Consider the following 13,228-nt stretch of genomic DNA (forward strand, 5'->3'; position numbering starts at 1 on the left):
AAGGGATGCTAGAAAAGAGGCTTCTTTTCTCTCCTTCTTCTCCTTCTTAGATCCGACCACCAAAGATATCTCCACCATGAGAAGGCTTCGGCCACACAAAGGAGAGGAGAGAAAAGAAAGGGCCGGCCACACCCAAGGAGAAAAGAGAGGAAAAATAGAATAGAGTCGTTCGCCTTGAAGCCTCCTCTACCCCCTCTTTTATAATCCTTGGTCTTGGCAAATAAGGAAAATTTAATAAAAACTTCCTTAATTCTTTTTCCATTGAAAAGGAAAATTTATTTAATTAAAATAATTTTCTCTTTTCAAATTATAATGGCCGGCCACTCTTCTCCCCAAAACAAGGAGAGTTTTAATTAAAACAAAAATTAAAACTTCCTAATTTGTTTCTAGAAATTTATAAAAATTTCTCCAATAATTTTAATCCCTTCATGATTGGTTAATAAAAAGAATTTTATAAATTAAAATCTTTCTTTTAAACATGTGGATAATTTCCAAAAAGGAAAGTTATCTCTAAAAATTAAAATCTCCTTTCAATCTACAAATAAGGAAAGATATTAAATCTTTTCTTAATCTTTTGTAGAAACTAATAAAAGAGAATTTTTAATTTTTAAACTTTCTTTTAAATCATGAATATAATTAAAAGGAAAGTTTTTACCAAAATTAAAATCAACCTTTTAATCTACAAATAAGGAAAGAGATTTTAACTCTTCTCTTAATCTTTTGTAGAATCTTATAAAAGGAAGGATTTAAATTTTTAAACTCTCTTTTAAATTATATTATCCACATAAGAAAAATTTTAAAATTAAAATTCCTTTTTATTTTAATAGGGACGGCCACATGAATTCACCCATGAACATACCCATGGCCGGCCCTAGCTTGGTCTCCAAGCTAGCTTGGCCGACCACTATAGGATGGGTAAGAAGGTGGGTATAGGTGGGTATAGTACTCTATAATTAAGAGGCTACGATAGGGACCGAGAGGAGGAATTGGTTTTGGTCTCCCGATAAAATTAAGCATCCCGTGTTCGCCCCGAACACACAACTTAATTTTATCAATAATAATTCATTCCACTAGAGAACTATCATTGAACTACCGCACCAATCCCAAATTACATTTTTGGGCTCCTTCTTATTATGAGCGTGTTAGTCTCCCTGTGTTTAAGATATCGAATGTCCACTAATTAAGTGAGTTACTGACAACTCATTTAATTAATATCTAAGTCCAAGAGTAGTACCACTCAACCTTATTATCATGTCGGACTAAGTCCACCTGCAGGGTTTAACATGACAATCTTTATGAGCTCCTCTTGAGGACATTATCAACCTAGTATCTCTAGGACACAGTTTCCTTCTATAATCAACAACACACACTATAAGCGATATCATTTCCCAACTTATCGAGCTTATTGATTCATCGAACTAAATCTCACCCATTGATAAATTAAAGAAATAAATATCAAATATATGTGCTTATTATTATATCAGGATTAAGAGCACACACTTCCATAATAACCAAGGTCTTTGTTTCTTTATAAAGTCAGTATAAAAGAAACGACCTCAAATGGTCCTACTCAATACACTCTAAGTGTACTAGTGTAATTATATAGTTAAGATAAACTAACACCTAATTACACTACGACCTTCCAATGGTTTGTTCCTTTCCATCATGGTCGTGAGCCACTGTTTATAATTTATAAGGAACCGATAACATGATCTTCTGTGTGTGACACCACACACTATGTTATCTACAATATAAATTAATTGAGCAACTACATTTATCATAAATGTAGACATTTGACCATTATGATTCTTATTTCTAGATAAATGTTCATACCAAAAGCTAGGCTTTTAGTATACACTCTAACAATCTCCCACTTATACTAAAAGACTAAGCTGCCATATCTGCTGCCATACATCTGATTCCCAAGCCTTTCAAAAATCTCTTGCCTTAAGGACCTTAGGTTATCATCTGATTCAATCTAGGCGGCAACAACTTCTCCTCGTTATACAATTTCTTGTATTGGGTAGTACTTGCGCTCTATTGTGTTTTCTTGCCTTATAGACTCATGGTTTCTTCGAGTTTGTTACTGCACCATTATTATTACAATAAATTGTAATAATCTTTGGACAAACTAGAAATCATATCTAAGTCTATCTTGAGGTAATTAAGTCATTCTGATTTTATGGCTACCTCAGAGGCTTGCCATAGACTCAGCTTCTATGGTGGAGTCCAGAAAAAACACCTATGCTTATCACTCTTCCATAGTTATGACTTTTCCTCCTAAAGTAAACACAAAACCCCGAGGTCGACTTATTATTGTCCCTATCCGATTGGAAGTCAAAATCCGTGTAACCCACAGGGACCAAATTAACTGCCTTGTAAGCTAGCATATAATCTCTAGCGCCTCTAAGGTACTTTAATATATGCTTTACTGCAGTCCAATGTCCTTGTCTAGGGTTACTTTGATATCTACTGACTATGCCCTTGGTAAAACAGATTTCTGATCTCGTGCATCGCATACATTAGGCTTCCGATAGCCGAAGCATAAAGAACTGCTTTTATTTCCTTTATCTCCTTTGATGTCTACAGAGACATATCTTTAGATAAAGTTACTCCATCCTAAAAAGTAAGAAACCTTTCTTGGAGTTTTGCATTCTTAAAACGAGCAAGGATTTTTCCGATGTATGAAGCTTGGAATAAGTAAAATATTCTTTTCTTGCGATCCCTTATTACTTTGATCTCAAGAATATATACATTCTTCCAAGTCCTTTATATCGAATTGTTTGGACAACCATACCCTTACTTCTGACAACATTTTGATATTGTTTCCAACTACCAAAAATGTTATCTACGTATAGTACAAGAAATACCACCACGCTTCCATCACACCTTTTGTATACACAAGACTTATCCAGTTACTAAATGAATCCAAAGGTCTGGATTACTTTGATAAACTGGATGTTCCAAGACCTTGAAGCTTTGTATTAGTCCATAGACTGATTGAGCTTGCACACAAGATGCTCTTAGCCCTTTGCAATGAACCCTTCTGGTTGCTTTATATGGATGCTTTCTTCAAGACTTCCATTAAGGAATGCTGTCTTGACATCCACTTACCAAATAGATAAAAGAATCCGGATAGACTTAAGCATGGCTACCAGTGAAAAAATTTCCTTTTTCATCTAGCCTTGCTTTGAAAGTTTCTACCTTCCTATCTATCCCTCTTTTCCTATTATAGACCTTTTTATACCCAAAGGCTTTTACATCATTTGGTGGTTCTACAAGCTTCCAGATTTTATTAGAATACATATATTCTAATTCTGTTATTCATTACTCTTTGCCAAGATATTGCATCTTTATCTTGGAGTGTTTCGTCATATGTCCGGAGATCAGGTTCATGTCCTCCAGGGATCGAGTCCAAAAACTCTCCCAAAACATGAATCTTTTTAGGTTGCTTAACAACCCTCCCACTACGACAAGACACTTTCTGCAATTGTGTATCATTTGTGATACGTGTTGCAGTTTCCTTGTGATATCTCATCTTGTACAGTTGGTACTAGATTAGACATGCCTTTTAATATTTCCTTAAGAACAAATTTTCTTATGGGCACATGGTTTATTACATAGTCATTTTCTAAAAATCGGTCATTGATGCTAACAATGACCTTCTGATTTTTAAGACTATAAACCTACTTTCATTTCACTAGGATAACCCACAAACAAGTGAATTCCTGTCCAACTTATCATTGTCTCTCTTCTGCATATGTGCTGGATTACGAATCCGAATATGCTTCAAAATAGGCTTACGCCTATATTCTATATGAGTAGAGAGTTCTGACTTTGGAAGGTACTATATTCACTTCCGTTTCCAGAGTATATCCTAAAAATGATTTTGGTAATATTCTAAATAACTCATCAATCTACTTATTTCCATAAGAGTCCTATACCTTCCTTTTTCTTCACCATTCTGTTGGGGTGTACCAGGTGCAGTTAGTTGGGATTGAATCCCTACTTCTGATAAGTGACTCCTAAATTCTCCCAAGAGATACTTGCCACTATGTTCTTACCATAGTGACTTTTACTTTGTCGTTTCTCCACATCAGCCTCGTACTCTTTGAACTAATCAAAACACTTAGACTTGTGGCACATCAAGTAAATATATCCGTATCTCAAATAGTTGTCTATAAAAGAGATGAAATATTTGAAACAACCTCTTGCCTGGATGCTCATAAGATCACACAAATCAGAATGAACTAATTCTAATATATCTTTGACTCCATACCCCTTAGACTTAAAAGCTTCTTGGTTATTTTTCCTTCCAAGTAAGACTCGTAGGTTGGAAAGATTTCCACTACTAATGAACCCAAAAGTTCATCAGCTACCAATGAATCCTACTCAAGTTAATATAACCTAGCCTTAGAAGCTAAAGATATAATTGGTTCATTTTCGAAGGTTACTTTCTCTTAAAGTTAGAAGATGTGTTACTAATTTCCATTTGTTGCATAGTGAGAGTTATTGGATTTATAAATTGCCAACTAACGTACCAGAACAGATAACTTCCCTCTTTTTCTTAATAACAACTTTGTTATTAAAAGAGGCAGAATATCAAGTTCTTTGAATAGTTTAGAAACTGAAAACTAGTTCTTTCTAAACTTGGTGCGTAAAGACAATTACTCAAAAATCCATGTTTTGTTCTTATCAAAAGATAAACATCTCCCACTGCAACAGCTACCATTTTTACAATAGTGCCCATGTGGACGGTGTTTTAATTTTCATTTAGTTGTCGGGTTTCCTGGAACCCTGCAATGAATTGCGAACATGATTAATGGCATCTGTATCTACACTCCAGGTTCTGGTAGATAACACCACTAAACTGTTGGTGCAATATCCCTCAGGTCAAGGGTGACCTGGTTAACCAAGCTGAGTCTTTGTTAGGGTTTAGATGTTTGACAATAAGATATTGATTGAAGAAGAGTCAAGTAGGTCAAGGTTGACTGGATACTTGACTGGGAAGTCCTAACTGGCAAGTTAGGCAGAAGGAAATCCTGGTGAGTGAAGCCAGGTGAAAGTCCTAGTGAGTGAAGCTAGGCAGATGGAAAACCCTAGTGAGTGAAGCTAGGTGAAAGTCCTGGTGAGTGAAGCCAGGCAAGGAAGGAAATCCAGATGGATCAAGGATGATCGGACATCTGGTGTTGGGAGGTCCAAGTAGGTCAAAGAGATTGACTGGATACTTGGCAAGGAAGGAAGTCCAGATGGGTCAAGGTTGACCAGACATCTGGTAGAAGTCCAAGTAGGTCAATGGAGTGACCGGATACTTGGCACGACGAGTAAAAGTCCAAGTGGGTCAAAGGGATTGACCGGACACTTGGTGGGTAGTCCTGGCAGGTCAAGGGAGTGACCAGATGCGAGGCATGATGTACCAACAGGTCAAGGTTGACCGGATGTTGGTTAGGGAGGTTTGGGACTTGGTTTTGGGCAAAAACGCCGGATCGATCCGTGGATCGATCCAGATGTGATCGATCGGTGGATCGATCCGATTCTTCCCGAATCAGAAGCTCGGATCGATCCGTGGATCGATCAGAGGTCCGATCGATCAACCGATCGATCGGGACGATGCTGCTCGCGATAAGCGCCGGATCGATCCGTGGATCGATCCAGCGCTTTCGCGTAGAGGCGCTCCGGATCGATCCGTGGATCGATCCAGCCTCCCGATCGATTCGGAACATTTGAATCGATCGGGATCCGACCGTTGCGTCGGGTTTAAAGCCGCAGGCGAGCGTGGTCTTCGGCATCTCTTCACGAGCTCTTCTCAGATTCATTCCAGCTCCTCCACAGCTCTCTACAAGTACGTGATCGCCAGTTCTTGAAGGTTCTTGGAGGCTTTCCAAGTCAAGAGGCGGATCTATTGCAAGAGGAAGAAGTTAGGGTTAGGGTTTTTACTGCACATCTTGTAAGCTTTTGCTTAACTTGTATTTCCCTTTCTTCTTCTTGTACTGAGAGTCTTGTAGGGCTTCTCCGCCCTCGGTAGTTACCGAAAAGGAGTGTTTCATAGTGGAGGGTGTGTGCGTGGTGTGGATCCTTGGATTAGTCACCTCTTGTGAGGTGGATACCAAGTAAAATCCTAGTGTTAGCGTTTTGTGTTTGTTTCTGTATTTTCCGCTGCACATCCAAGAAGAAACAAGCAACGCCAAGCAACGAAGCGCACCTAGCGAACGCGACGAGCTATTCACCCCCCCTCTAGCTACTTTTGGTCCTAACATAAACATGTTTCAACTAATGAATTAAATACACCTATATTGTTCTTAGTTCTAAGAAGACAGCCTACCTTAATGTCCAAGTCCTATTTCCAATCATTACAATTGGGATTACTAAGTCTTTCTTATAGTATGACTACTAGGGGATTGATAAACATTTTAAATCCTAAGAATCACAAAAATACTTGGTCAAGATCAACTCCTTAAAAATCCCCATGAATTTTGTATGCCACGATAGTGTGGACGTATACAAAATCGAAGAGGAGATTTTATTCATTAATTTTATTATCTCGTCAACTTTACTTTATGACGAATAAAATTAATAGTTGATATGTCTTTGATCAAATATTTGGTCAAAAACTTTTGAATTTTAAAAAAATATTGATTCCTCAAACAATATTATTTAAATTCACCAACACCTCAAACACCGTGAATTTTGCATGCCACGTTAGTGTGGACGTATACAAATTCAACATTTGTAAAAGGAGGGTTTTAACCCATTAATTTTATTATCTTGTCAACCTAACTTTTTGATAAATAAAATTAATAGTTGGTATCATTTGGTCACATAAACAATAGCAGTGACTCCGATGGGGAGGATACTATTAGATGTGTCTAAGTGTATACCATTACTTGACACTAAGTCCATTAATAAGATTATGCCCCTTCCGTTGGGGAAGATCACACGCTCTTAATTAACTTCCTATAGTCATCCAAAAATGGAAGTCTATTCTAGTGATCCACAAACAAGCTCATCCGTTATGGAGGAAGGCACTCAGAGCCAACGCGCAAGCTTGTTTGCATCACTTACAAACCAGTAATGGAGACCATGGGATTTACTTAAAAATCCCTCTCCCACTTAGTTATTTATAAATGAGGAATTTTAACTATGCTAGCCTACTAAATATGTAAACTAACATGCACACACAGCACAATATAAAAGCAATAAATAGAAAATCTAATTTTCAACTATTATGACTTTTATCTCTTGTTGTCCTTCGTGTGTTGTCATCCCAAGCTGCTGCCATATTTGGCCACTGCCACCGGGTCTAGCTGTCGCATCCATCTTGCTCCTAGTTCCGCTGCGCCTCTGGTCCTTAGAAAGTTCCACGCTTTGCAAGATTCGATCCGCGACATAAATAGAATTTTACATTTTGATCCTATATTCCTCGAAGGAATGTACATGTAAACTAGATCGAACATAAAATAAAACTTACATCCATCGATCCTATATTCCATAAAAGGAATGTACATGTAACTAGATCAAAAATAAAATCCTAATAAAACCAAATACAGCTCCTGCTGTATTTTATAATACAAGCATGCACACACAATAAAATGCCCTTGACATGTCCAAGGGTCCAATCACACACAAAATAACTATAAGTCATAATAGTTGGATCCTGCATCCACAAAGTTAGCACATCCTACTATTAACCTGCCTAAATTATGTATGACATGTGCATAATTAAACTAATACCAAATACACAGAGGCAAAACCCTAGCTCTGATACCAATTGTTGGTTGCTACTCGGAAAACCTAGAGGTTCCACTGTACAAAAATTTTGTACAAAGGTCTGAACCTTTTCCTAGCTACCATGTGTTCTTTTAAATTAAATTTTGGATCGCCTGCGGAACTTAACACGTTTGATCCAAAACTTAATCTATTTGTTCTTTTAGGTTTTGACTTGGATCTCCTGCGGAACTTAACACGTTCGACCCAAGTCACCTTAAGTTATTAATTCCATTAAATATTAATTTCCATAATTGGTTCCCAATACTGACGTGGCGAGGCACATGGCCTTCTTGGATATGGGAGCAACCACCACCGACTAGACAAAACCTTTTATAGAAAGCTAATATTTAATTTCCTAAAATAACTTTAGGTTAACCGAAAAGAACAATCAAATCACAAGGGAAAGAAAAATAAAAGAACACTATATCGAAAACAAATTCGAAACTCTAGAATCGTATGCCTCTTGTATTTAGTATTATTTCCAAAAATAACTATTATGATGCGGAAACAAAAATTACTAGTTATACCTTTTAGAAAGACCTCTTGATCTTCTACCGTATTCCTCTTCTAACCTCGGACGTTGTGTGGGCAACAATCTTCCGAGATGAGAACCACCAAGCACCTTCTTCTTCCTTACAAGTTTCGGCCATCAAAACTTCTCCTAGGATGAAGAGGTTCGGCCACCACCACCATGCTCCAAGGGATGCTAGAAAAGAGGCTTTCTCTCCTTCTTCTCCTTCTTAGATCCGGCCACCAAAGATATCTCCACCATGAGAAGGTTCGGCCACACAGAGAAGAAGAGGAGAGGAAAGAAGGGCCGGCCACACCCAAGGAGAAAAGAGAGAAAAATAGAATAAAGTCGTTCAGCCTTGAAGCCTCCTCTACCCCTCTTTTATAATCCTTGGTCTTGGCAAATAAGGAAAATTTAATAAAACTTCCTTAATTCTTTTGCCATTGAAAAGGAAAATTTATTTAATTAAAATAATTTTCTTTTCAAATTATAATGGCCCCACTCTTCTCCCAAAACAAGGAGAGTTTTAATTAAAACAAAAATTAAAACTTCCTAATTTGTTTCTAGAAATTTATAAAATTTCTCCAATAATTTTAATCCTTCATGATTGGTTAATAAAAAGAATTTTATAAATTAAAATCTTTCTTTTAAACATGTGGATAATTTCCAAAAAGGAAAGTTATCTCTAAAAATTAAAATCTCCTTTCAATCTACAAATAAGGAAAGATATTAAATCTTTTCTTAATCTTTTATAGAAACTAATAAAAGAGAATTTTTAATTTTTAAACTTTCTTTTAAATCATGAATATAATTAAAAGGAAAGTTTTTACCAAAATTAAAATCAACCTTTTAATCTACAAATAAGGAAAGAGATTTTAATTCTTCTCTTAATCTTTTGTAGAATCTTATAAAAGGAAGGATTTAAATTTTTAAACTCTCTTTTAAATTATATTATCCACATAAGAAAAATTTTAAAATTAAAATTCCTTTTTATTTTAATAGGGACGGCCACATGAATTCACCCATGAACATACCCATGGCCGGCCCTAGCTTGGTCTCCAAGCTAGCTTGGCCGACCACTATAGGATGGGTAAGAAGGTGGGTATAGGTGGGTATAGTACTCTATAATTAAGATGCTACGATAGGGACCGAGAGGAGGAATTGGTTTTGGTCTCCCGATAAAATTAAGCTTCCCGTGCTCGCCCCGAACACACAACTTAATTTTATCAATAATAATTCATTCCACTAGAGAACTATTATTAAACTACCGCACCAATCCCAAATTACATTTTGGGCTCCTTCTTATTATGAGTGTGTTAGTCTCCCTGTATTTAAGATAACAAATGTCCACTAATTAAGTAAGTTATTGACAACTCACTTAATTAATATCTAGCTCCAAGAGTAGTACCACTCAACTTCATCGTCATGTCGGACTAAGTCCACCTACAGGGTTTAACATGACAATCCTTATGAGCTCCTCTTGGGGACATTCTCAACCTAGATTACTAGGACACAGTTTCCTTCTATAATCAACAACACACACTATAAGTAATATCATTTCCCAACTTATCGAGCTTATTGATTCATCGAACTAAATCTCACCCATTGATAAATTAAAGAAATAAATATCAAATATATGTGCTTATTATTATATCAGGATTAAGAGCACACACTTCCATAATAACCAAGGTCTTTGTTTCTTTATAAAGTCAGTATAAAAAAAACGACCTCAAATGGTCCTACTCAATACACTCTAAGTGTACTAGTGTAATTATATAGTTAAGATAAACTAACACCTAATTACACTACGACCTTCCAATGGTTTGTTCCTTTCCATCATGGTCGTGAGCCACTGTTTATAATTTATAAGGAACCGATAACATGATCTTCTGTGTGTGACACCACACACCATGTTATCTACAATATAAATTAATTGAGCAACTACATTTATCATAAATGTAGACATTTGACCATTGTGATTCTTATTTCTAGATAAATGTTCATACCAAAAGCTAGGCTTTTAGTATACACTCTAACATTCATCAACAGCCGACGAGAAGGCAAGATTGTTTGTTTTTACATTCATATTGTTTCTTCTTCTTGTGTATTCTTGTACTCCTATTCTTGCTGGTGCAAGAAAGATTGTGGCGAGGTTTCTCCACCCAGAAGGAGTGTATATATTAGCCGGTTCTCCGGGGACTCATCCACCGACGGATTGATAGGCTTCGTCCACCTTACGGACACGCCGAGGAGTATGAGTATATCTCCGAACCTCGTTACATCGACGCGTGTTGAGGTTTGATCTTCTTGTCTTTGTTTCTTTGTTTTATTTTCCGCTGCGCTAACGTCAACTTGTAGAAAGAAACGAAGATTTGGGGTCGGCTATTCACACCCCCCCTCTCTAGCCGCGACCATCGATCCTAACAACTGTGTCCTAGTAATCTAGGTTGAGAATGTCCCCAAGAGGAGCTCATAAGGATTGTCATGTTAAACCCTGCAGGTGGACTTAGTCCGACATGACAATGAGGTTGAGTGGTACTACTCTTGGACTAAGATATTAATTAAATGAGTTGTCAGTAACTCACTTAATTAGTGGACATTCGACATCTTAAACACAGGGAGACTAACACACTCATAATAAGAAGGAGCCCAAAATGTAATTTGGGATTGGTGCGGTAGTTCAATAATAGTTCTCTAGTGGAATGAATTATTATTGATAAAATTAAGTTATGTGTTCGGGGCGAACACGGGATGCTTAATTTTATCGGGAGACCAAAACCAATTCCTCCTCTCGGTCCCTATCGTAGCCTCTTAATTATAGAGTACTATTCTCACCTATACCCACCTTCTTACCCATCCTGTAGGGGCCGGCCAAGCTAGCTTGGAGACCAAGCTAGGGCCGGTCATGGCTAGGTTCATGGGTGAATTCATGTGGCCGGCCCTAGCTTAAACTCAAGCCTAGGTGGCCGGCCCTATTAAAATAAAAAGGAATTTTAATTTTAAAAATTTTCTTATGTGGATAATATGATTTAAAAGAGAGTTTAAAATTTTAAATCTTTCCTTTTTATAAGATTCTACAAAAGATTAAGAGAAGAGCTAAATCTCTTTCCTTATTTCTAGATTAAAAGGTTGATTTTAATTTTGATAAAAACTTTCCTTTTAATCATGTTCATGATTTAAAAGAAAGTTTAAAAATTAAAAATTCTCTTTTATTAGTTTCTACAAAAGATTAAGAAAAGATTTAATATCTTTCCTTATTTGTAGATTGAAAGGAGATTTTAATTTTTAGAGACAACTTTCCTTTTTAGAAATTATCCACATGTTTAAAAGAAAGTTTTTAATTTATAAAATTTCCTTCTTATTAACCAATCATGAAGGGATAAAAATTATTGGAGAAATTTTTATAAATTTCCGGAAGCAAATAAGGAAGTTTTAATTTGTGTTTAAAATTTTATTTGCTTGGAGATATTAATGTGGTCGGCCATTGAAATTGAGAAAAGAATTTTGATTTTAATTAATTAAAATTTTTCCTTTTCATGGCAAAAGAATTAAGGAAGTTTTTATTTAAATTTCCTTATTTGCCAAGACCAAGGATTATAAAAGAGGGGGTAGAGGTGCCTTCATGGCGAACGACTCTATTATTTTCTCCTCTCTTTTTCTCCTTAGGTGTGGCCGGCCCCTTCTCTTTCTTTCTTCTCCATCTTGTGGCCGAACCTCTTCATGCTCTTGGAGTTTTAATTGGTGGCCGGATTCTAGCTTGGAGAAGAAGGAGAGAAAGCTTGCATTCCTTGGAGCTTGGTTGGTGGAAAAAGTTCTTCATCCTTTGGAAGTTTTTGCTTGGCCGAAACTTGAAGGAAGAAGAAGAAGGTGTTAGGTGGTTCTCGTCTCGGAAGATCATTGCCCACACAATGTACGAGATTAGAAGAGGAATACAGTAGAAGATTAAGAGGTCATTGTCTTCAAAGAAAGGTAAAACTAGTAATTGTTTCCGCATCATACTAGTTTTGTTTTTTTTGTAAAAATACCAAATACAAGAGGCATGCGATTCTAGTATTTTGAATTTATTTTCGATGTTGTGTTTTTTTAGTTTTTCTTTTCCTTGTGATTTGATTGTTCTTTTCGGTTGACCTAAAGTTATTTAAGGAAATTAAATATTAGTTTTCCTTAAAAGGCTTTGTCTAGTCGGTGGTGGTTGTTCCCATATCCAAGAAGGCCATGTGCCTCGTCACGTCAGTACTGGAAGCCAATTTTGGAAATTAATATTTAATAGAATTAATAACTTAGGTGATTTGGATCGAAAGTGTTAAGTTCCGCAGGAGATCCAAGTCAAAACCTAAAAGAACAAATAGATTAAACTTTGGATCAAACGTGTTAAGTTCCGCAGACGATCCAAGTTTAATTTAAAAGAACACATGGTAGCTAGGAAAAGGTTCAGACCTTTGTACAAAATTTTTGTACAGTAGAACCATTAGGTTTTCCGCGTAGCAACCAACAATTGGTATCAGAGCTAGGGTTTTGCCTCTGTGTATTTGGTATTAGTTTAATTATGCACATGTCATACATAATTTAGGCAGGATAATAGTAGGATGTGCTAACTTTATGGATGCAAGATCCAACTATTATGGCTTATAGATATTGTGTGTGTGATTGGACCCTTGGACATGTCTAGGGCATTTTATTGTGTGTGCATGATTGTATTATAAAATACAGCAGGAGCTGTATTTAGTTTTATTAGGATTTTATTTTTGATCTAGTTACATGTACATTCCTTTTATGGAATATAGGATCGATGGATGTAAATTTTATTTTATGTTCGATCTAGTTTACATGTACATTCCTTCGAGGAATATAGGATCGAAAAATGTAAAATTCTATTTATGTCGCGGATCGAATCTTGCAAGGCGTGGAACCTTTTGAGGACCAGAGGCGCAGCGGAACAAGGAGCAAGAT

The sequence above is a fragment of the Zingiber officinale genome, chromosome 3B (assembly GCF_018446385.1).
Source record: "Zingiber officinale cultivar Zhangliang chromosome 3B, Zo_v1.1, whole genome shotgun sequence".
NCBI lineage: Eukaryota > Viridiplantae > Streptophyta > Magnoliopsida > Zingiberales > Zingiberaceae > Zingiber > Zingiber officinale.